We start from the raw sequence: 22,958 nt of genomic DNA, 5'->3' as shown, positions 1-22,958 counted from the left end.
TGTTTGCATATAACTAAAGTAATGGTACATGTCTGTGACTGTTTCCTTACCAAGTTTCCTAGCATTTTTGTATGTTTCTGCAGGATAGCCTTCGTAACAGAGCAATCAATCTTCACTTCAATTAACTCAGACAAAATTTTTTGTAAACACTCTCAGTACCATAAATACTGCTCTAAAGAACCAATTTTTTCTTAGACTGAGTTGTGTATTTGTCACTAGTTTCAGCACCATTTCACTGGTGTCACAACAATTCCTGAAATTCATTTGCTATAGTGACAGTGAAAATGAGAGTTAAGGATGATTGGTTGAATTGCTATGACCTTTGTTCCACATTTTTAACTGCTATGACCTTTGTTCAACATTTCTCAAGTTTAAATATTTCTGGGTGGTAGGTTCCATTAGTTCAAATGTTATTTAGGATGTTACATTAGTGATATTGCATCTCAGTTGAAACTGCACAATTTAACTTTTCTTGAGTATATGCATAATTTAAGAAGTGACACTACTTAAGAAGAAAATTTGGGTAATTTAATCTGTTAGTACTGGGCATTGGGTTCATCTTGGGAAGTAATGATACTGTGGTGTGTGGCATCATTCACCTACTTGCAGGAAGAGAACAGAACACAGACATTTTTTCTAATCTATATTATTTTGTGGAATGTAGCAGGTAGCACAGACTGAGTCTTAATTTAGGCTGACAGGTGAACATTTGATTATTAGTTTGTGAAGCAGTAGTAAGAGAATTCAGTTAATCCAAAAATTTAATTCCATCTACAAACAACCAGTAGAATGATGTTCTTACAATTCTGATAGCACGGTATCAATAAAATGAACATTTTTTTTCCAGACTCATGGTTAGGAAATTCCTTTACAGTATCAAATGAAACTTCCCATATTCAGAACCTGAGACAATATACAATACTCATGTGCACCAAACTCTGGCAGGACAAAGAAAAATAAGTTTCTGGCCATCAGTGAAGTTACAAATCCATGTTACTTTAAACACTTACAAAATTGCTGTGCAAGTAAATGAATCTAAGACAAATTTGGATAATAGGAACTCAGTTTATCTTGCATCTTGAAGTATTTAAGCATAAAATGATAAAAAGCCTCAAAGGTCATGCCTGTGATATTCAACTGTACTTTAGCCCATGGATCAAGAAATTATGGACGAGGCTATTTAATAAGTACAAGATCACCAAATACATGGCACTCAGGTTGAATAGTACTTGGCCTAAATCTCACAAAAATTTGGTAGTATGAATTTAGCCTGAACTTTGAAAAGATTTTATATGTTCATATTGCAGCAAGATAATGTATTTGTAGATGAAGCAACTCCTAGCACAGTAGGTAAACTTTTTCAAGCAGTGGATGGTGTTGCTGATGTAGTGAAATTGTGAGTGTAATCTATGCATTTTTAACTTGGTATGTGGGATGTTATGACACAACAATAATAATAATAAGGAGAAGTTCTATTCTGGAATATTAAATGTAAATTCTCTTCTGAAAATTAGAAAATAGAAAGAATTGGAATTACTTCTAGAACAGAGCTTCACACAAATTTTAGCACTGGAGGAAAATGAAATTCTTAGATCAGAATTTCGTTGATATTTATCATTACAGAATTTATAAAGGAAAGTCAGCAGTAAGAATAATGGAAAAGGTGCCAATGTCTGGAACATTGTTTGCAGTTTTAAAAAATGTAGATAGTATAACAGATTTTAAGAGAAAATTAGAAATAATGTTCATGTGAACAAGAAATTTTAAGACTAAAAGCTATACCTTTATTGACTGCCATAACTGGAAACAATGAAACAGCTTTGCATTAAGTAAATTAGTTTTGTGATCTTTTAGGATCTGAAATGTCCAACATATCTACAAACAATGTTAAAATATTTGTTGGTGACTCCAGTGTGTTATCTGGGAAGGAAGAGAAATTTTAAATTATACCATAGATGAGTATTCAGCATCCTCTAGAAAAAACAAAAATGATGAAAGTCAATATGTGTAAAACATGCCAGTTAAAATAGATGTTCACACATTTTTTGCAAACTACCAAGAAAAGTCAAAAATTGGATACCTCCAAATCCAAATCTAGGAGAATTTCACTTGGATCACAAGGCCATATCCAAAAGATGTATCAAAGAAATTATGAATGTTAAAATGATGAGATTTGGGGAATTTCATTCAGATCATTTTATCTATAAGGTTAAAATACAATTTCTCTAATCTGACACAAAAAAGAAAACCCATAAAGTAACCAGATGCAACACCAGTAGAGTGAATATTACAAAAGGGATTATAGAAGAACTTAGAGATGAAACTGGTACAAGTAAAAAAAGCTGATTATTATTACTATTACCGCTGTCCCCCCCATGAACCATGGACCTTGCCATTGGTGGGGAGGCTTGCGTGCCTAAGCAATACAGTTGGCCATACTGTAGGTGCAACCACAATGGAGGGGTATCTGTTGAGAGGCCAGACAAACGTGTGGTTCCTGAAGAGGGGCAGCAGCCTTTTCAGTAGTTGCAGGGGCAACAGTCTGGATGATTGACTGACCTGGCCTTGTAACACTAACCAAAACGGCCTTGCTGTGCTGGTACTGATAATGGCTGAAAGCAAGGGGAAACTACAGCCGCAATTTTTCCATGAGGGCATGTAGCTTTACTGTATGGTTAAATGATGATGGCGTCCTCTTGGGTAAAATATTCCAGAGGTAAAATAGTCCCCCATTTGCATCTCTGGGCGGGTACTACGCAAGAGGACGTCATTATCAGGAAAAAGAAAACTGGCGTTCTATGGATCAGAGCATGGAATGTCAGATCTTTTAATCGTGCAGGTAGGTTAGAAAATTTAAAAAGGGAAATGGATAGGTTAAAGTTAGAAAGTTAGAAGTTAGAAGTTAGAAGTTCGGTGGCAGGAGGAACAAGACTTTTGGTCAGGTGAATACAGGGTTATAAACACAAAATCAAATAGGGGTAATGCAGGAGTAGGTTTAATAATGAATAGGGAAATAGGAATGCGGGTAAGCTACTACAAACAGCATAGTGAACGCATTATTGTGGCCAAGATAGATACGAAGCCCACACCTACTACAGTAGTACAAGTTTATATGCCAACTAGCTCTGCAGATGATGAAGAAATTGAAGAAATGTACGATGAAATAAAAGAAATTATTCAGATAGTGAAGGGAGACGAAAATTTAATAGTAATGGGTGACTGGAATTCGAGTGTAGGAAAAGGGAGAGAAGGAAACATAATAGGTGAATATGGATTGTGGCTAAGAAATGAAAGAGGAAGCCGCCTAGTAGAATTTTGCACAGAGCACAACTTAATCATAGCTAACACTTGGTTTAAGAATCATGAAAGAAGGTTGTATACGTGGAAGAACCCTGGAGATACTAAAAGGTATCAGATAGATTATATAATGGTAAGACAGAGATTTAGGAACCAGGTTTTAAGTTGTAAGACATTTCCAGGGGCAGATGTGGACTCTGACCACAATCTATTGGTTATGACCTGTAGATTAAAACTGAAGAAACTGCAAAAATGTGGGAAATTAAGGAGATGGGACCTGGATAAACTGAAAGAACCAGAGGTTGTACAGAGTTTCAGGGAGAGCATAAGGGAACAATTGACAGGAATATGGGAAAGAAATACAGTAGAAGAAGAATGGGTAGCTCTGAGGGATGTAGTAGTGAAGGCAGCAGAGGATAAAGTAGGTACAAAGACGAGGGCTGCTAGAAATCCTTGGGTAACAGAAGAAATATCGAATTTAATTGATGAAAGGAGAAAATATAAAAATGCAGTAAATGAAGCAGGCAAAAAGGAATACAAACGTCTCAAAAATGATATCGATAGGAAGTGCAAAATGGCTAAACAGGGATGGCTAGAGGACAAATGTAAGGATGTAGAAGCTTATCTCAATAGGGGTAAGATAGATACTGCCTACAGGAAAATTAAAGAGACCTTTGGAGAAAGGAGAACCACATGTATGAATATCAAGAGCTCAGATGGCAGCCCAGTTCTAAGCAAAGAAGGGAAGGCAGAAAGGTGGAAGGAGTATATAGAAGGTTTATACAAGGGCGTTGTACTTGAGGACAATATTATGGAAATGGAAGAGGATGTAGATGAAGACGAAATGGGAGATACGATACTGCGTGAAGAGTTTGACAGAGCACTGAAAGACCTGAGTCGAAACTTGGCCCCCGGAGTAGACAACATTCCATTAGAACTACTGACGGCCTTGGGACAACCAGTCCTGACAAAACTCTACCAGCTGGTGAGCAAGATGTATGAGACAGGCGAAATACCCTCAGACTTCAAGAAGAATATAATAATTCCAATCCCAAAGAAAGCAGGTGCTGACAGATGTGAAAATTACCGAACTATGAGTTTAATAAGCCACGGCTGCAAAATACTAACGCGAATTCTTTACAGACGAATGGAAAAACTGGTAGATGCAGACCTCGGGGGGGGATCAGTTTGGATTCCGTCGAAATGTTGGAACACGTGAGGCAATACTGACCTTACGACTTATCTTAGAAGAAAGATTAAGAAAAGGCAAACCTACGTTTCTAGCATTTGTAGACTTAGAGAAAGCTTTTGACAGTGTTGACTGGAATACTCTCTTTCAAATTCTAAAGGTGGCAGGGGTAAAATACAAGAAGCGAAAGGCTATTTATAATTTGTACAGAAACCAGATGGCAGTCATAAGAGTCGAGGGGCATGAAAGGGAAGCAGTGGTTGGGAAAGGAGTGAGACAGGGTTGTAGCCTCTCCCCGATGTTATTCAATCTGTATATTGAGCAAGCAGTAAAGGAAACAAAAGAAAAATTTGGAGTAGGTATTAAGATTCATGGAGACGAAGTAAAAACTTTGAGGTTCGCCGATGACATTGTAATTCTGTCAGAGACGGCAAAGGACTTGGAAGAGCAGTTGAACGGAACAGACAGTGTCTTGAAAGCAGGATATAAGATGAACATTAACAAAAGCAAAACGAGGATAATGGAATGTAGTCAAATTAAATCGGGTGATGCTGAGGGAATTAGACTAGGAAATGAGACACTTAAAGTAGTAAAGGAGTTTTGCTATTTAGGAAGTAAAATAACTGATGATGGTCGAAGTAGAGAGGATATAAAATGTAGACTGGCAATGGCAAGGAAAGCGTTTCTGGAGAAGAGAAATTTGTTAACATCGAATATAGATTTAAGTGTCAGGAAGTCATTTCTGAAAATATTTGTTTGGAGTGTAGCCATGTATGGAAGTAAAACATCGACGATAACTAGTTTGGGCAAGAAGAGAATAGAAGCTTTCGAAATGTGGTGCTACAGAAGAATACTGAAGATAAGGTGGATAGATCACGTAACTAATGAGGAGGTATTGAATAGGATTGGGGAGAAGAGAAGTTTGTGGCACAACTTGACTAGAAGAAGGGATCGGTTGGTAGGACATGTTTTGAGGCATCAAGGGATCACAAATTTAGCATTGGAGGGCAGCGTGGAGGGTAAAAATCGTAGAGGGAGACCGAGAGATGAGTACACTAAGCAGATTCAGAAGGATGTAGGTTGCAGTAGGTACTGGGAGATGAAGCAGCTTGCACAGGATAGAGTAGCATGGAGAGCTGCATCAAACCAGTCTCAGGACTGAAGACAACAACAACAACAACATGTTGAATTGTTACAGTGACCACATCCTGCACTCACCTGCTGTCAGTACAGCTACAATACACCAATCAGGCTCATACTAAAATGCTCATGTAAGATCACTATACTGCATTACCTCCCTCTATGAACAAGCCTGGTCCCTCTGGTTGACCTCAAAACTTGTTTTGTATTATACTGTGTGTTCTTAAAAACTGTAGATAACTTTTAAAATGAAAACAAATGACAAGTTTTTCATGTGGATTACATACTGCATCCAATCTTAGTTACTTATGTTTCTTACTGCTACATTATTTCTAAGCTAATTTATGCATGTTTTATGGCAATTCTTCAGGCTTGTCCCATTGTTTACTTGTCTCTTAACCCTAAATTTACACCTTTTCTGCATTCACAATACAAGGTTGCACTCTCAATCCCTTTTATGCTCTAGGGATCCAGTCTACTGGAATCTTGACTATTTCTGCTTTATGTTGATGGTTGGAAGAATAAAGTTACATCAGCAAAGTTAGAGCCATTGTGTAAATTGGTATTACAACACTCAAAATCACTGTTACACAAAATTGTCCTTTTCTGAACTGCTCTATGTGCCACATTAACTGCTCAGTTGAAATGTACTCTTCCTGAGTGGCAATAAATCTATCCATGGAATGGATTAGGTCAGGTTTAGAGTTTGACTCAGAAATGTTGTATTAAGTGCTAGAGACGTTTCCAAAGACACATCTGGTGATGCAATTTTGTTTGTGATATATTCATTTGTATGATTCCCATAACTGTGGCTTGTAGATGGAAGCTTGGCCCTGTTATGTTCCATTTAGTAAAGTTAATTAATAACCCAATTTCCTTAAGTTCAATCCCTCTGGCCTTTGTGAGTTTCTCTTTTTTGTAACAACTTGCTACTGTTACCATCTCATCATAAGTGGAGTAAATCCAATGAAAACTTGCTTGTTGCAAATGCAGTCTGGGTTCCATGACATCTCTCAGATAATCAAGTCCCTTCTGTCTAGCTAGTAACAGCTGTGCTGTGCATGTGCTCTGGCAGGTTTGTATTACCATGGTCAAACACACTGTGACTTCTCCCTCTGATAATGTTGTAACTCCTGCTCTGTCATTACTGCATGTCTGCCACCATATTCTGAAATTAATAATACCTAGTGGATCATCATCAGCATAAATTGTTCAAGAACTTCCCACTTCTCTGGGGACGTGTAAATGGAGTAACACTTCAACCATGCAGGTCTTCCTGTTACTGGCAATCGAATTAGAATTTACAATTGTGCTCAGTCAGTTTCCAGTTCTGCTGACACTGTGATGGTAGGTTTTGTGCATAGGGTTCCCTAATTAAGTTTAACTCAGGTGGTAACTCGCTCCATGTTTTCTGTAACTCCAACAAGTTCTGTTCAGGTGATAAAAGGCAATACTCCTACGATTTCCATTCTTTTCATTGACTTATCACAATATAAGGACAAGGGCAAGTATCACTGTCTGTGCTCCTCAGGAGGCTGCTACCACTAGCAAGCCCATCTACAAATAACAAAATAAAAGAAAAAATCTCTACACTAAAATAACTTATTCACTTGAAAAATGTCCCTCATTTGATGTGGTGCTCCATAGCAAGCTGTTAACAAAGATACGACCATACAGAATGAGTTCACAGATATGTGAGTGGCTAGAACACTCCTTAAATAATGCAACCCATTAAGTTGTCCTTGAGGGTGAGTGTTCATTAGAGACAAGAATACTGTCAGGAGTGCCTGAGGGAAGTATGAAGCTGTTGTTGTTCTCAGTATACACAAATGATTTGGTGGACAGGGTGGCCAGCAGTCTGCAGTTGTTTGCTGATGATGCCATGGTGTACAGTAAGGTGTCAAAGTTGAGTGACTGTAGGAAGATACAAGACAAGTTAGAAAAAATTTTCATTCGGCAGTGAATGGCAGCCAGCCCTAAAAGTGGATGAGAGCAAGAACAAGCCTGTAATGTTCAGATACAATAACCCTAGTGTCCTGCTTGCTGCAGTCAAGTCATTTAAATATGTGAGAATATTGTTGCAAAGCGATATGAGGTGGAACGAGCATATGAAAGCTGTGGTAGGAAAGGATAATGGTTGACTTCGGTTTATTGGGAGATTTTAGGAAAGAGTGGTTCACCTGTAAAGGAGATTGCATATAGAACACTGATACTGCTCAAGTGTTTGAGACCCGTACCAGGTTGGATTGAAGAAGACATCAAATCAATTCAGAGGTGGGCTGCTAGATTTGTTACCGGTAGGTTCTAACAAAAAGTAAGTGTTACAGAGATGCTTTAGGAACTCAAATGGGAATCCCTAGAGGGAAGGTGATGAGAAACAGTTTTGGGAAAATTTAGAGAATTGGCATTCAAAGTTGGCTGATGAATGATTCTACTGCCACCAACATACATTGTGCATAAGGACCTTGAAGATAAGATACAAGAAATTAGGGCTCGTAAGAAAACATACAGACAGTCATTTTTCCCTCAGTCTGTTTGTGAGTGGAAAAGGAGGGGAAACGACTAGTAGTATTACAGGGGTACCCTCTGCCATGTAATGTACAGTGACCTGTGGAGTATTTCTGTAGATGTAGACGTAGATCTTGATATCAAAAAATACAGTACTTTGTGCACAGGTTCGACCACATCTTCTTTCTGTTTTCTGACTCCTTTTCCTGATGTTGTTCTCTGGCTCCATTCTCAAAACTCCTGGATTGACTCCTGACTACCTCATGAACCCAATTTTTATGGGAGTGGAGGACTCGAAATTAATTGTTGAGGCCAAATTGAAGAGTTACTTCTTCAGAGATGGCCAATGCCCAACAGTTGCTGGATGATGGGAAGATGGAAGGCAGCTTCTTGGTCCTGCTGGTGGAATTCTGAAACTCAGTTCAATCTAAGGAAGGCATCTCACAGGACCGGCAGCAAAACTTGACCCTGGCCAAAACTGCACAAGTTGTGGCACGACCCCTGAAACTACCTCCTTAATTACTACTTTCATCCTGCAAGGGACTTAACAAGGACTAAATATCTGGTGCCATCAGTGATTAGAACAACAACAAAAGTTAAGCTTTCTTTAACATAAACATAAGGGCTTAAAGTTTAATATGCAGATAAATATTATTCAATTTGCCCTCCTTTAAACAGTGTGAGTATGTCCCGTAAGGCCTCTGGTTTGCAATGCCAATGCCAGGAACCCAACAACTTAACACTACTATATGTTTAGGTGACACAGACCTCAAGTATGGCAGGCAACTTAAAACCAGGGCTTACTTTTATCAATCAAACAACTTAAGTGGCAGGAAAAAGAGAACTAAAGCTTTAGTAACAAAAAGGCCTAAAGCTGGCCAAGCTCATAACTACTCTGCTCTAATACAAATAAGTTACTGCCACAATGGCTACCCAGTAAGCCCACAGAATGACAGCTACAGATGCTGATAAACATAATCATAACTAGATGTGGCTGTGCAAGTGACGGCAAACATCAGACATGCTTTAGCACACTTGACTGTAGGGTACTGTGCAGAACAAGTCAAGTAAGACAGTGTGACCATACCCAGGTCAGTACTTACTGTCAAGTGTCCTAACTACTGTGGTGCACCACTTCGCTGTTCAACAAAAGTCAAGCATCTTACTTCATACAAGCAATAACAAGTGGCTAAAAGGAGAAACATCCAACTCCATAAAAACTGTTACAATCAATTCAACAAAACCAATACCAATTACAAACAAGACAACTGATCTCACAGTGCCCTTCACTAGTGGGAACAGTCTGGCCATGTGATAACACACCACAGGGGCACATCAATGTTCCACACTCCAAGTTTCATCAATTTGGAACCCATACCGAGGTGGCAGCCCATCAGTTCTTCCATTTTTGATAAGTGTGATAACAGAAACAACAAGATAGAGAAAATCAATGTGTATCATCCTATTGAGAGGTGACTACTAATGCAGGAATTGTAATTTCCATCACTTTATGATGGAAGGTATGCATTATAATACTCCTTTGCAAATAGCAGACTTAATTAACCAATGCTCCTGTCATAGACAGATCTTTCAGTAATCCACAATGACAGCACTAAACAATTTCTTGAAGGCAATATGCTATTGGTGTTTGATTCTTACAACATTTTCAAATCCTTTTTCACCACATTAACCCAGGATGGCCTGCACGTGAGAAAAAATTTAACATTCATGATTTTACTGAAATATTACAATAGATTTTTAAAGATATTGAAGTGTTGATTTAGGAATGCTTTTCTTGATATCTCTACCGTCAGTTCATATGGATTTTGTTAGTCTAATTGCAATAAAGCCTGCTATTAGTGGCTTTGTTCGAGGTGGTGTGCATTGTTAGATTATTTATCACACGGGCTCTTTTAGTTTGTTTCTCTGTGCTAGTGACATGAGATTGGCTTAATTTTTTCTCCTGGGCATATTCTGTACATATTATGTGTTTTATAAGGAAAGTGAGTATACTTATTTGGTTTTATATATTGAATGAAGTATACATGTATGCAGAGTACATGACATGCTCTGTCAGATCTGAAAATATATAAAATTTTTCAGGATAGGTGTCATGTCAGACGAACAGATATTGATGTGGCTAGAGGAACTGCTGGATGAAAATATCCATATAGAAGGCCTGTCTTCAGATACCGATGCACAGTCTGACAGTAATTCTGAAACTGTGTCTAGAGTAGCTCCACAACATGTAAATCATGATATGTATCAAGGTAGGGATGGGAAAACAAAATGGTTCAAACACAAAGCCCCTCCATTAAAAACTGCTCATAAGAATATTATGACACAGCTTCCAGGTGTAAAAGGAGATGCAAGAAATTCGAAAACTGTTCTTGACTGCTGGAAAATATTTTTTTTCCAGACAGTGTAACTGACCACACTGTAAAACACACAAACCAAGAACTAGACAGAATGTCAGCAGGTTATTCACGAAGTGCTCGAGACTGCCAACAGACAGATTTTGAAGAATTATCTGCTTTCCTTGGTGTTTTATATCTCACTGGACTGAAAAAGGCACAGCACCTCAATACTGGTGAACTATGGGCCACTGATGGAACTGCCCCAGATTTCTTTATTGCATCGATGAGCAGACAAAGATTCCGTACTCTTCTGCAAGTTGTACTTTTCGTGACAAGTCTATAAGGGGACAGAGGAAGGAAAGAGATAATCTGGCACCGATTCAATGTGTCTGTGAATGTCTGCTAGAAGAATTGCAGTGTAGGAGCACTGAGAACAGTAGTATGAGATGCTAGAAGCTTTCCGTGAATGTTGCAAATTGAGGCAGTATATTCCCAACAATCCAGCAAAATATGGAATAAAGTTACATGCACTCTGTGATGCTAGAACTTTTTGCATGCTGAATATGGAATTATATGCAGGCAAACAGCCTGCTGGCCCATATCAAGTACCTAATGATGCAAGGAATATGGTGTTATTACTAATCTGACACACTGAAACCAAAGGCAGGAATGTGATGATGGACAGTTATTTTACATCTATACCAGTTCCTAATGAACTGTACACTAATCATTGACTGACACTAGTAGGTACTCTGTCGACTAATAAGAGAGAAATTCCACCAGAGCTACTGTCTGTAAAGTGTAGGTCAATAAACAGCAGCATTTTTGTATTTGGAAAGAAGCCAAATAACAATCATCTCCTTTGCTCATATGTCCTGAACAAGAAACAGAAAATACTGTACTAATGATATCTACCATGCACGGAGATGATAGTATAGATGTGGACAGTTGCAAATCAAATAAACCTGAAGTGATTACATTCTACAATCTTACAAAAGGTGATTTAGATATTGTTGACTGTCTGAAATTGGAATATTCTATTTCAAGAATAAGCAATTACTAGCCCCCTGGCTGAATATCAGGGTGATAAATGCTCAAATAATATAAAAGATTAATATGAATGACTTAATCCCAAGGAGAAGATTTCTGACAGAACTGAGAATGGTGCTTACAAAGCACAGATGATCAAATGTATGCAAATTCCTACCATATCACAACACTACTTGAAGGAGAAAATAAGAAGTGTTGTAGGTATCCACAACCTGCCTACAGCAGAAGAAGCAAGTGAATCAAGAGAAAAAACAAGTTGTCACTACTGCCCTAAAAGAAAAAAAAAAAAAAATTATATATACACAGCATTGCAGCCATATTTGTTCCAGTTCCATTTGTAAAGTTGTAAAGAACATACAGCAATGAGAGTGCTTACTTGCCATGTGAGTTCATCAGAAGAAGCTGGAATTGACTCAGATTAGTAAAACAGTTGTATGTTCACTTACAGTCCCTGTTTCGAGGTGGCATTAGGAGAAGTGTTGTGACGTAACGATAAACTGTGTGTAGCCATCGCATATTGAATTTTTAAAACTAAAGCAAGATATATGTTTAATTTAATATTTGTATGCAATTATAATATTTTGCTAATAATAAAGAGGTAATTTACTTATTATTGTATCTCTGTATCGAACCTACAGCCAAAAATGTAAAGAAATATCTTTGTTAGAAAAAATCTAACATGGGAGTTATTGCGTGACAACAATAGGTGCTAGCGATCCTGGGTTAAGGCACCATTAACCACCTGGCTGACAACAGTGAAGCTCCCTGAGGACTGGAAAACTGCCCTAATTCATCCATTGCATAAAAAGGGGATAAAAACCAATGTTAATAACTACTGAGGAATCTCGTTTCTCTTGTCACATGCAAAATTATCTTGCAATGTTTACTTGATTGAGCCCAAGAACAGTTAGAACCTAAAGTTGGTGAATACCAGGCAGGCTTTAGACCAAACAGATTCTGTCCAGAACAAATTCTTAGTTTGAAACTAATCCTTAGGCACCAAAAGATTTCTAGTAACAATACTGTAAGTACATTTGTGGATTTTAAAAAGTCCTATGACTCAGTTGATCATGAATCTCTTTTCCAAACTTTAAAGATAAAATGGTTCAATAAAAAATGATAAAACTCTAACACTAATTGAGGAAACTAACTGACATTAGCGCTAAAGTTAAATTCATGGGGAAAATATCTGAACCATTTGATATAAAGACTGTTGTTAGACAGGGAAATGGACTCTCCCTATTACTGTTTAATTGAATTTTGGAAAATGTAATTACAGATTGAGTCAAAATATAGATCAATCAATCAATTTAGGTAGGAGTCTTATTAGAGTAGATTGCCTTGCCTTTGAAGATGATCTGGCAATTTTAACTATGGATGTTACCACAGCTCAAAACCAAACTGAGCACTAAAGTTTTAGAACATGAAATATGGAAAAATAAAAAAGGTTTCTCAATTTAAATTCTTGGGGAAAATCATACAAGAAAAAGGTCTGGAAAAAGCTGCAAATGAAGTCTGTCGAAAAATGACAACTGCATTCAGATTAACACAAAATATTTATAATAAAAAGTCGCTTTCTAAATTCTGTAAACATAGACATTACAGCCCTGTAATCATACCCAAATGTCTTTATGGAGCAGAAACTTTAATTTTAAATAGAAAGAGGGATATCAAAGAAATTCAAAAGAAAGAAAGATTATTAAGTAAATATTAGGCCCCAAAATTACTGATAGTGAAACTTATAGGCTGAGAAGTAATAAGTAAATAGAAGAATACACAGACATACACTCCTGGAAATTGAAATAAGAACACCGTGAATTCATTGTCCCAGGAAGGGGAAACTTTATTGACACATTCCTGGGGTCAGATACATCACATGATCACACTGACAGAACCACAGGCACATAGACACAGGCAACAGAGCATGCACAATGTCGGCACTAGTACAGTGTATATCCACCTTTCGCAGCAATGCAGGCTGCTATTCTCCCATGGAGACGAACGTAGAGATGCTGGATGTAGTCCTATGGAACGGCTTGCCATGCCATTTCCACCTGGCGCCTCAGTTGGACCAGCGTTCGTGCTGGACGTGCAGACCGCGTGAGACGACGCTTCATCCAGTCCCAAACATGCTCAATGGGGGACAGATCTGGAGATCTTGCTGGCCAGGGTAGTTGACTTACACCTTCTAGAGCATGTTGGGTGGCACGGGATACATGCGCACGTGCATTGTCCTGTTGGAACAGCAAGTTCCCTTGCCGGTCTAGGAATGGTAGAACGATGGGTTCGATGACAGTTTGGATGTACCGTGCACTATTCAGTGTCCCCTCGACGATCACCAGAGGTGTACGGCCAGTGTAGGAGATCGCTTCCCACACCATGATGCCGGGTGTTGGCCCTGTGTGCCTCGGTCGTATGCAGTCCTGATTGTGGCGCTCACCTGCACGACGCCAAACATGCATACGACCATCATTGGCACCAAGGCAGAAGCGACTCTCATCGCTGAAGACGACACGTCTCCATTCATCCCTCCATTCATGCCTGTCGCGACACCACTGGAGGCTGGCTGCACGATGTTGGGGCATGAGCGGAAGACAGCCTAACGGTGTGTGGGACTGTAGCCCAGCTTCATGGAGACGGTTGCGAATGGTCCTCGCCGATACCCCAGGAGCAACAGTGTTCCTAATTTGCTGGGAAGTGGCGGTGCGGTCCCCTACGGCACTGCGTAGGATCCTACGGTCTTGGCGTGCATCCGTGCATCACTGCGGTCCGGTCCCAGGTCAACCGGCACGTGCACCTTCCGCCGACCACTGGCGACAACATCGATGTACTGTGGAGACCTCACGCCCCACGTGTTGAGCAATTCGGCGGTACGTCCACCCGGCCTCCCGCATGCCCACTATACGCGCTCGCTCAAAGTCCGTCAACTGCACATACGGTTCACGTCCATGCTGTCGCGGCATGCTACCAATGTTAAAGACTGCGATGGAGCTCCGTATGCCACGACAAACTGGCTGACACTGACGGCAGCGGTGCACAAATGCTGCGCAGCTAGCGCCATTCGGCGGCCAACACCGCGGTTCCTGGTGTGTCCGCTATGCCGTGCGTGTGATCATTGCTTGTACAGCCCTCTCACAGTGTCCGGAGCAAGCATGGTGGGTCTGACACACCGGTGTCAATGTATTCTTTTTTCCATTTCCAGGAGTATATATCATGACATGAGAAACCGAAAACTTAAATTTTATGGGCACATTAAATGGATGGCTCTCACTAGGTTGACTAAACAAGTAGTAGAATTCTACAAAAACTGAAGAAGGGCTAAAACTGAGACAATTAAATGGATCACTGCAATTAAGCAGGAGTAGCTGGTATAACTCAGACAGACGTTACAGACACAAAAACATTCAGACAAAAAGTATCTGATTGGAAATTTGGTCGGAATGAAATTAGAAGATGGAGCGGAAGACCATGGTCTGATGAAAGAAAGAGACTTCATTCTGAAAGGATTTTGGACACAAAGGAAGGTCTACCATAAAAAAAAAGAGATTTATTGATTGTACCTTGCATGGTGCTACTGCGCCCGTACATGAAAAATATTAAATTATATTTATTGTTTACATGTATTAGTAAGACATCATAGTAAAATAATGTTGTGCTGTAGTGATTTGACTAAAGCAGTAACCTATGAGCATAAAGAATTAAAATATTTTTAGCTGGTATTATAGAAGTTAAACAACAATATGACTCAAGTAGTGACCAAGTTGCAGAGAGACAAAGCAGTGCAGGTTTGCTGGCTTTTGTCATAATGAGGGAAAGAACTATGGGACCTATGAGCCACTGGTGTTAGTGTGTGATAATATGGTTCACATGCTAGACTTATTGACTTATTCAGTCTAGATGCAACAGTTTGCAATAATTGCAATAATTCACAATTATTATGAAGATGCATTTATTTATTGAGTTAGTTTGAGCAAATGTTGCTGACCTTTATTAGACTGCTTGAACCTGATAAATGTGGGAAATTAATCAGCATTAGCGCAATTTTGCTGAGACTGTATAAAAAAAAAAGTTAATTGTGAACATTAGCCTCTGTATGGCCGCCAGTCGATGGAACATGATTTGACTGAAATAAAACTGAACTTGAATGTGAAACTGTGTCAGCATACATCATTGTACAACTTGACCATTCCTAGATTACTTCATGTTTTTGTGGTCAAATATTCTCTAAATGATTCATTACCCATTCATAAGCTGTCATATATTTATTGAATTAGAATAGGGCTCAAAACAATGGTGTACAACCAAACTCTGTGCAGACGAGCCATCTAACAGAGCACATTTGCCCTAAGGTAACTTACAGTTGGGGGCTTATTGTCAAAGATTCGACTGTCATTCTATTCCAAGATATATTTCTGTTCCAGGTGAACAAGTAATGACTGGGTGTTGTGTGTCTTTCATCATCATTGACTCACAGGTCATTGACGTGGCATCAGCTAAAAAGGACTTGCAATTTCGGCGGCCAAACAACCCGCATGGGGTCTCCCAGCCAACAATGCCATACGATCATTTCATTTCAGTGCAATATTAACAGTAACTGCAGTTTAATCATTATCATTGTGCTTAAGTGGACTTTGATAAAGGCTATAGTATAGATTGATACCCCACTGTGAACACCGCTTTTATGCCACTACTTCTTGTGGTGCAGTTTTTACTTCAGGATTGGGCTACCATGTGTTTGTGTGAGTTTTCAGAATGCTGTGTTGCATTTCATGCCATTGCCAGTCCATGAGGTAGTTGTAAGAGGCAACTCCTGACCACATCACTGCCTGCCATTGTTGCTGTTTCGTTACTGTGCCAGAACATTCACTTGCCACCCACACTGTTGTCCAAGTGTCACTGTTTCTTCACTGTGCTGCTGCTTTCATATGTTGTGGCCAAGCCATGCTTTCCAGCCATCTCCATCTTGCTGTGTTCCACCCATGCTGCACCATTCAAGAGCACCTACGTCTCATCACAACCATCACATCAATGCCACACTGACTATGTGGCATCTTCTCACCAACAACGATAATTCCTGATGTCACTTTTTGTAGTACATTGCACTGTAGCATCTAGTGAGATACTTAAGGTAAATGACAGCAGCAACTGCCTAGTTCTTTTTAGTGTTTTGTATCATCAGTCATGGGAGATGAAACTCTCAAGTCACAAAGTGAAGGTGGTTGAGAATTAAGGAGTGATGTAAGTAATCTGAGAATACAACAAGAAATAGGCTGGGTAACAGGAATATACCTTAATTTTTTTTGTAATTTCAATAAGAAATTATAAAGATGGATTCCACGACAGGGAACATAGATTCAAAAATTGTGAGTGTAAGTTGGAGAGATGGAGTCCAAAATAGAGACTATCAAATTTGAGTTAGCTGAAGAGTTGGAATCAAAAATTTGTAATATATTTGAAAATAGTATGGATACAAAATTTGAGGAATTAAAAACAGTGCTTTGGAATAAAATTTAAAAAAAGCAGCTGACAAAGGTGTTCATTTAGAAGACAGATTTACAGATAATAAGAACAGGTTTTGATAGTAATGATAAGTTGGTAGAGGGAATTAGTTGGAAGGTTAAAGAAGTAGAGGAAGAATTAATTGGCAAAATTTTAGTTGTGAAAGATGATCTTATGGGGCAGGTTCATGCAAAAGAACGAAGGTGTAAGGGATTTGAAAGACATACAGATGTAGCGTGCAAGTCAGTTAAAACAGAGCTATATGAGTGCAACAAAGGGATTAGAAATAATAATAATTATACGACATTAGAAGAGTAAGTCAACAATTTAAAGGAAACCATACATAGTGTCGCTGCTGGACAAGTAAATGTAATGTTGGAGTTACCTATAGGCCGGGGGTTCCATACTAAACCTTTTAGTGGAGAGAACAAATATCGTGAAGTGCATTTCCTAGTTCCTTGCAAAGACAGTTCCATAGCTGGTATGGCTAAGAAAGCTAAAGTAAAATTTATGAAAAGATAGTTAGGAAGAGCAGCCCAGACCTGGGATAATCAACATACTGAGTAATTTGTAAGTTTCAAAACATTTGAGAGAATATTCCTAAAGCACTGGGGATATGCTAAGCAATTGAGGCTACAAAATCATTTTTTAAGCAGGCCAGAATACAAAGGTGGGATGGAAAGTATGAGGGAATTTTGTGTAAAGAAGCTAAACAAACTGGTTCATTTGGATTGGCTACTATGTTTGTTGACTAAGGTTTCAACTTTGAAGAGAGTGCTGTGCCGTTCTTTACAGCAAGAACTAATATATAGTCTGACTGATTCTAAGGAAGAATTTCTTAACTTTATTGAAGATAAGGATAGGGCTCTCTGTTACAGGCCAATATATGTTGCACACATTGACAGAAATCAGGATAAGAAAAATTATAATAACTGCAAAGGAAGCAATGGCAATAGATGGAGGGGTGAGAGAAATGGATCTAGTAATCAAGACAGGGGCTGGAGGAACAGACAGCCTGGAGAGAATAGAAATTTTGGAGGAAGAAGGGATGAATTTGATCAAAGAAGTGGTAATGATAGACAGCAAACAAAGTGGAGGGACCACCAAATGCTAATTTCTAGAACAAATGGTCAAAAAGCTAACTGAGGCCTCACTCACAGTGTGCAGGGAGGCTGGTGACAAAGTAATGAAAAGGGCCTGGCAGGAACATAATAGAACATAAAATATCACAGGGAGAGTGCATAGATGGGTATATCACATGGATATTACTATAGTAAGTGACAAATGTTGATGGACATATAAGAAATATAGAAATTGGAACAAAGGAGAGCAAGACAGTCAATGGAATAAAACCAAATTTAAAGGTCAATCCATTTTCCACATTGAGATAGTGTTCAATAGAAATGGGAGGTCCTAGGTAATAAATGCTGAAGGCAATGTGGGCTTATGCTCAGTAAAATTGTTGAAACATTGGAAGCAGTCCAATTAGACTTGTCAGTTGAAAAGGCAATGGTCAATGTGGATCCAAATGACAAAAGTATAAATAGCAATAAAGGCAGCTGCAAGAAAGAAGTAGACATGACTGTGTTGTTTCTTCTTCTTATGTCTTCCACCATCAGGTTGATTAGCAACAGTTTGTCATGCAGTTCTGTCTTTGGCCTTCCTCTTGAGAGCAGCATAGATGGTGCAGCTGGTATCCTCCATGATCTGGTTGGATTCTAGTCTTGTATTTTTCCCTTCTAATGTCCCTTCAATGATACTTTTTATGATACCATCATGTCTCAGCAGATAGCTGACCCATGTGTCCCTTCTGTGTTCAATTACCTTCAGGAGACAAGGATTCTCTTGGCCCATTCCTACTATCCACTCTCTGGAGCATCTCTTCATGTGATATCTTGTCTACCCAGGCAATCTTGAGCATTCTGAACTAGCACCACATCTTGAAGGTTGTTATTTTACGTGTTTCTGCATTCTTTGAGTGTCAACATTTCACTTCTGTACAGCAGTGCACTCAAAACAAATGTGTTTATTAGGTTTTTTTAAAATGGCTGATGGGTGTGAAAAGGTTTCTTCTCTTGTTAAAAGCAGCTTTTGTCTAGTAGATTTAGCTTGCAATATCCTTCCTTGACCTTCTGTCTGATGTAACTTTACTCCCTAGGTAGGCATAGGATTCATTGGTCTCCATTCACTCATTGTTAAGTAAGCATTGAGCAAACATGTTTTGTCTGTTCAGCACTAAGATTTTTGTTTTCTCTTTATTAATTTTCATGTTACAGCAAGAGCTGAGAACATTTCCCACTTGGGCCAACATCACTTCTAATTATTCTATATCTTCTCTTAGCACTGCAATATCCTCAACAAATCTCAGTGTGTCTGTTTTCTTACTATGAATTTTAATTTCTTCTGTAGCTTCTAGTTTGTCCCTAACTTCATTTATTGCCCTCTGAAAGTATCCATTCAAGAAGATAGGAAAGAGTGAGCAGCCCTGTCATACATCCTGCTTAAAAGCAGCTTCTTCTTGATGCTCTCCACATCTTATCACAGTCACCCTGCATTATCCTTCTGTCCTTATACTTTATGCCAGTCTCTCCCAGCATCTTAGAAAGCTGTCACCAATTTCCTATGTCCAATGCTTTTTCTAAGTTGATGAAGGCAAAAAATATGTATTTCTTTAGCTTTCTTAGTTTTTTCTCAAGAACTAATTGAAAGCCGAGTATTTAGTAATGAGAAAATTTGTGCTAGTAATGAGGGTTAGCTTATTTAAAATGGAATGGGCATTAATTCTAATGTTTGTAGCATTGGTGTTATAAGTGATGAAATATTGGTTGATAGCAGGAATGGGCCTATGAACGTCTTGGAATTTTATGTGACAATGAATTGGTTAATGAAGATGGACTGAGTGGAAGCAGGAGGACAGCACTATTGATGGTTGCCCTGACGATGAAACTGAAAGTCATGTGTTCTGGAATGATTAACATTTAGTTCTGGATGGGGATATTAATTGCAGCTGGTTGGGAAAAGAAGAGACTGAATATATTAATGACTCGATACCTTATGCTAAGGTTCATAAAAGTTTGCTATCAAAGGAGTGGTATAAACTGAAGTTCAAAATAGCAGGAAGAATTAGGAGGAGAACAATATATATTGGATCATTTAATGAATTGTTTGATAGAGATTATATGAGGGAAAATGTAAGGAGATATATATAACTGAGGAACAGACTAGAAAGGAGATAGAACATGGTCTATTTGAGGAAAAGAGATTAAATAGTAAAACAGTTGTAAAGATTCAGCCAGTTATAGGTATTAAAGTCAAAAAATGGGAGAGGGGCACTATTGGATTAGAGTTCAAGTATTTCAGCTGTATCTGAATACTTCTGGAAGCAGATTAGAAGCAAAGAACTGTCTGTTACTGGTGTAAAGATTAGAACAGCTACAAGAGCTCGTACTAAGCCCATCAATAAGGAAATCTTGTTGGAATTAGGTATCAATAGTCATCATTTTAATATAAGTTGTTTTGCAGTCTCAAATTTATCAATGACTGTTATATTGAGCAGAGATTTCTTGTGAAATTATGATTGTAGTTTCATAAGGAGAATTTGGTCCTGGAGGGTACTGGAAAAAAATAGTTTCAAAAAGGAATTAAAAGAGAAGAGGCAATGGCTCACTTACAGAGAAAGAAGAGGAGGAAAGTAAAGAGGAATGTGTGAGAGAGCAAATGTATGATGAGATAAGTGAAATGAGTCATTTATGTGAGGAAAAATAGGATGAAACTTACTGATTTGTTATATAGATACAGACATGTGTTTTCAGACAGATGGGAGAAGGTTGACAATTTTGGGTATTAATTGAAAATGATTCCATATAAAGTAATAAATGCAAAAGAATTTTCTATTGCCATGCAGATAATGGGCCAGCAAGGGCGAGCAAGAAAAAGTTGTTGGATTGGATGCAGACGAGTGGATATGCAATGCTTAGTCTGAAAATGATGTCAGACAGAATCTGTTTTGAACAAGACAAAAAATATTCTGAAACATGCCTGCACACCAGAAATGTGGCCACAGTTCAACAGGAAATGCTTTACAGTTCTACCAAATCAACCTGACACCTGCTGCAAGAGACCAGCATAACACATCGAACATGTGGGCAAAGACTCCATCTGGACCTGCACATGCATCCCTACTGAGTTACTGTTGTTCATCATTAAAACCAGAAGATGCTTCTCGGTGCCTCCAGTTTATGAGTGGCTGTCCACTGAGATAACAATGAATGGATCCATTCCTTATGTCTGATGAAGCCTGGTTTCACCTGAGTGGTTACGTCAACTCACAGAATCACAGGTTATGAGCAATGGAAAATTGAAATAATTTCTATGAAATACCATCCCCTGATCAGAAGGTTGGGATTTGGTGTGCAGTATCTACTCACTGCCTTATTGGTCCCACCTTCTTTCATCATATGCTGACTTCAGCACATTACATTGCCAACATTTTGAAACAATTTGTGGCAGTATTAAGGCAGGGAGAAAAGACCCACAGTTATGTCCAACAGGATGGAGCAACTGCCCATACAGCTGGTTGAACCTTGGGAGTATATTCACACAATCTTCATGCCTGACAGAGTTATTAGCAGAGATCAGCCTGGTCATGGCCCTAGCTGGTCTCCCCAAGTAACCTGATCTGTCAGGGTGTGATTACTTTGTGTGGGAAACGCTCAAGTCTAAGGTGTTTTGCCGAAACCCTCATAGTATTTTAGGATTGCAGCAAAACATTTTGGATGAGATTGCAGCAATTTCAGAAGTCCAGCTTCAATCCATCCTCAGCAACTTGCTGACCAAGGCCCAAAAGTGCCATTAGATGAATGGTGGTCACTTTCAACATCTGCTATGGTCAGGTTAGTATTGTATTTCCTTTCCTCTGCTGTCTCTTTTTTTACCCAGGAACTCTGTACTATGGCTCATTTTCATTTGTCCCACCCAGTAGTATCTGACAGAAGTGAATACTATAATCCTATTGTAATTGTTAAAAAAAGAGGATGGATCGGTGAGAATTGTATTAGATGCAAGGAAGTTACTTAAAGTAATAGTTAAGGAGAATGGTCAGCCTTAAAACATGAACAAACTAACACAGAATTTCAGTAATGTAACGTCCATGTTGAGTGTAAACTTAACCTCAGTATTCTGGCAAGTTCCATTAGCTGGAAAAAAAAAGAAAAAAAAAATTTAAATTAAAAAAAAAAATTGTCAGAGATTTAAATCATGTCAATAATAATGAATTGATGAAGAGTGATGTCTTAATTACCAGTAGCACATGGAATGAACATTGTAAGCTGCTTGAAGATGTGTTCAGAGCAATTCATAAAGCAGTATGACTGTTAAGTTAAGTAAATGTGAACTTGTCCAGGCAGAATTAACATTCTTAGGACACCAGCTGACACCTGAATGGAATATGCTAAACCAAGGAGAGATCAGAGCTACTTCAGAATGTAGGATACCTAGGAATAGTAAACAATTAAAATCTTTCTTTGTACTGTGCTCTTTGTATAGGAAACATATTCATGACTACATTTTAAATTCACCAAATCTATGTAAATTACTGAAGAGTAATGTAACATGTGATTGGAGAGTTGACTGTGATACAGAATTTGAGGCTATAAAAAAGTAGCTTGTGTAACAGCTATATAGTTTAGTATCCAGATATGACTTTACCATTTTGTATTGCAATTTATAGCTCAGATTATAGGGTAGGAGCAGATTATTACCAAGAAAAGAACTTGGTAAATGGAGAGACTGAACACAGGTCAATGGCATTTGCAAACGGGATGCTGACTTAGCACGAATTAATGTATGGGATCCCTGAGAAAGTATTATTAGCAGTAATATTTGGGTTTCAGAAATGTAGTGTATATTTGGAGGGAAGA

The 22,958-nt window shown here is 38.6% G+C and overlaps 2 protein-coding genes across 8 annotated transcripts in view; one reads left to right on the top strand and one right to left on the bottom strand.

Annotated features, from left to right (window-relative positions):
* Nucleotides 1-22,958, bottom strand: part of LOC126284279 (dynein axonemal intermediate chain 7-like) — an 828,882-nt gene that overhangs the window by 397,064 nt on the left and 408,860 nt on the right. The gene's annotated exons all lie outside the window — the stretch shown is intronic.
* The window catches only part of LOC126284278 (toll-like receptor 13), a 213,424-nt gene that overhangs the window by 63,230 nt on the left and 127,236 nt on the right, over nt 1-22,958 (top strand). The window lies entirely within an intron of this gene.

Source organism: Schistocerca gregaria, chromosome 8 (assembly GCF_023897955.1).
Source record: "Schistocerca gregaria isolate iqSchGreg1 chromosome 8, iqSchGreg1.2, whole genome shotgun sequence".
NCBI lineage: Eukaryota > Metazoa > Arthropoda > Insecta > Orthoptera > Acrididae > Schistocerca > Schistocerca gregaria.
This window is presented reverse-complemented; position numbering and strand designations above follow the sequence as displayed.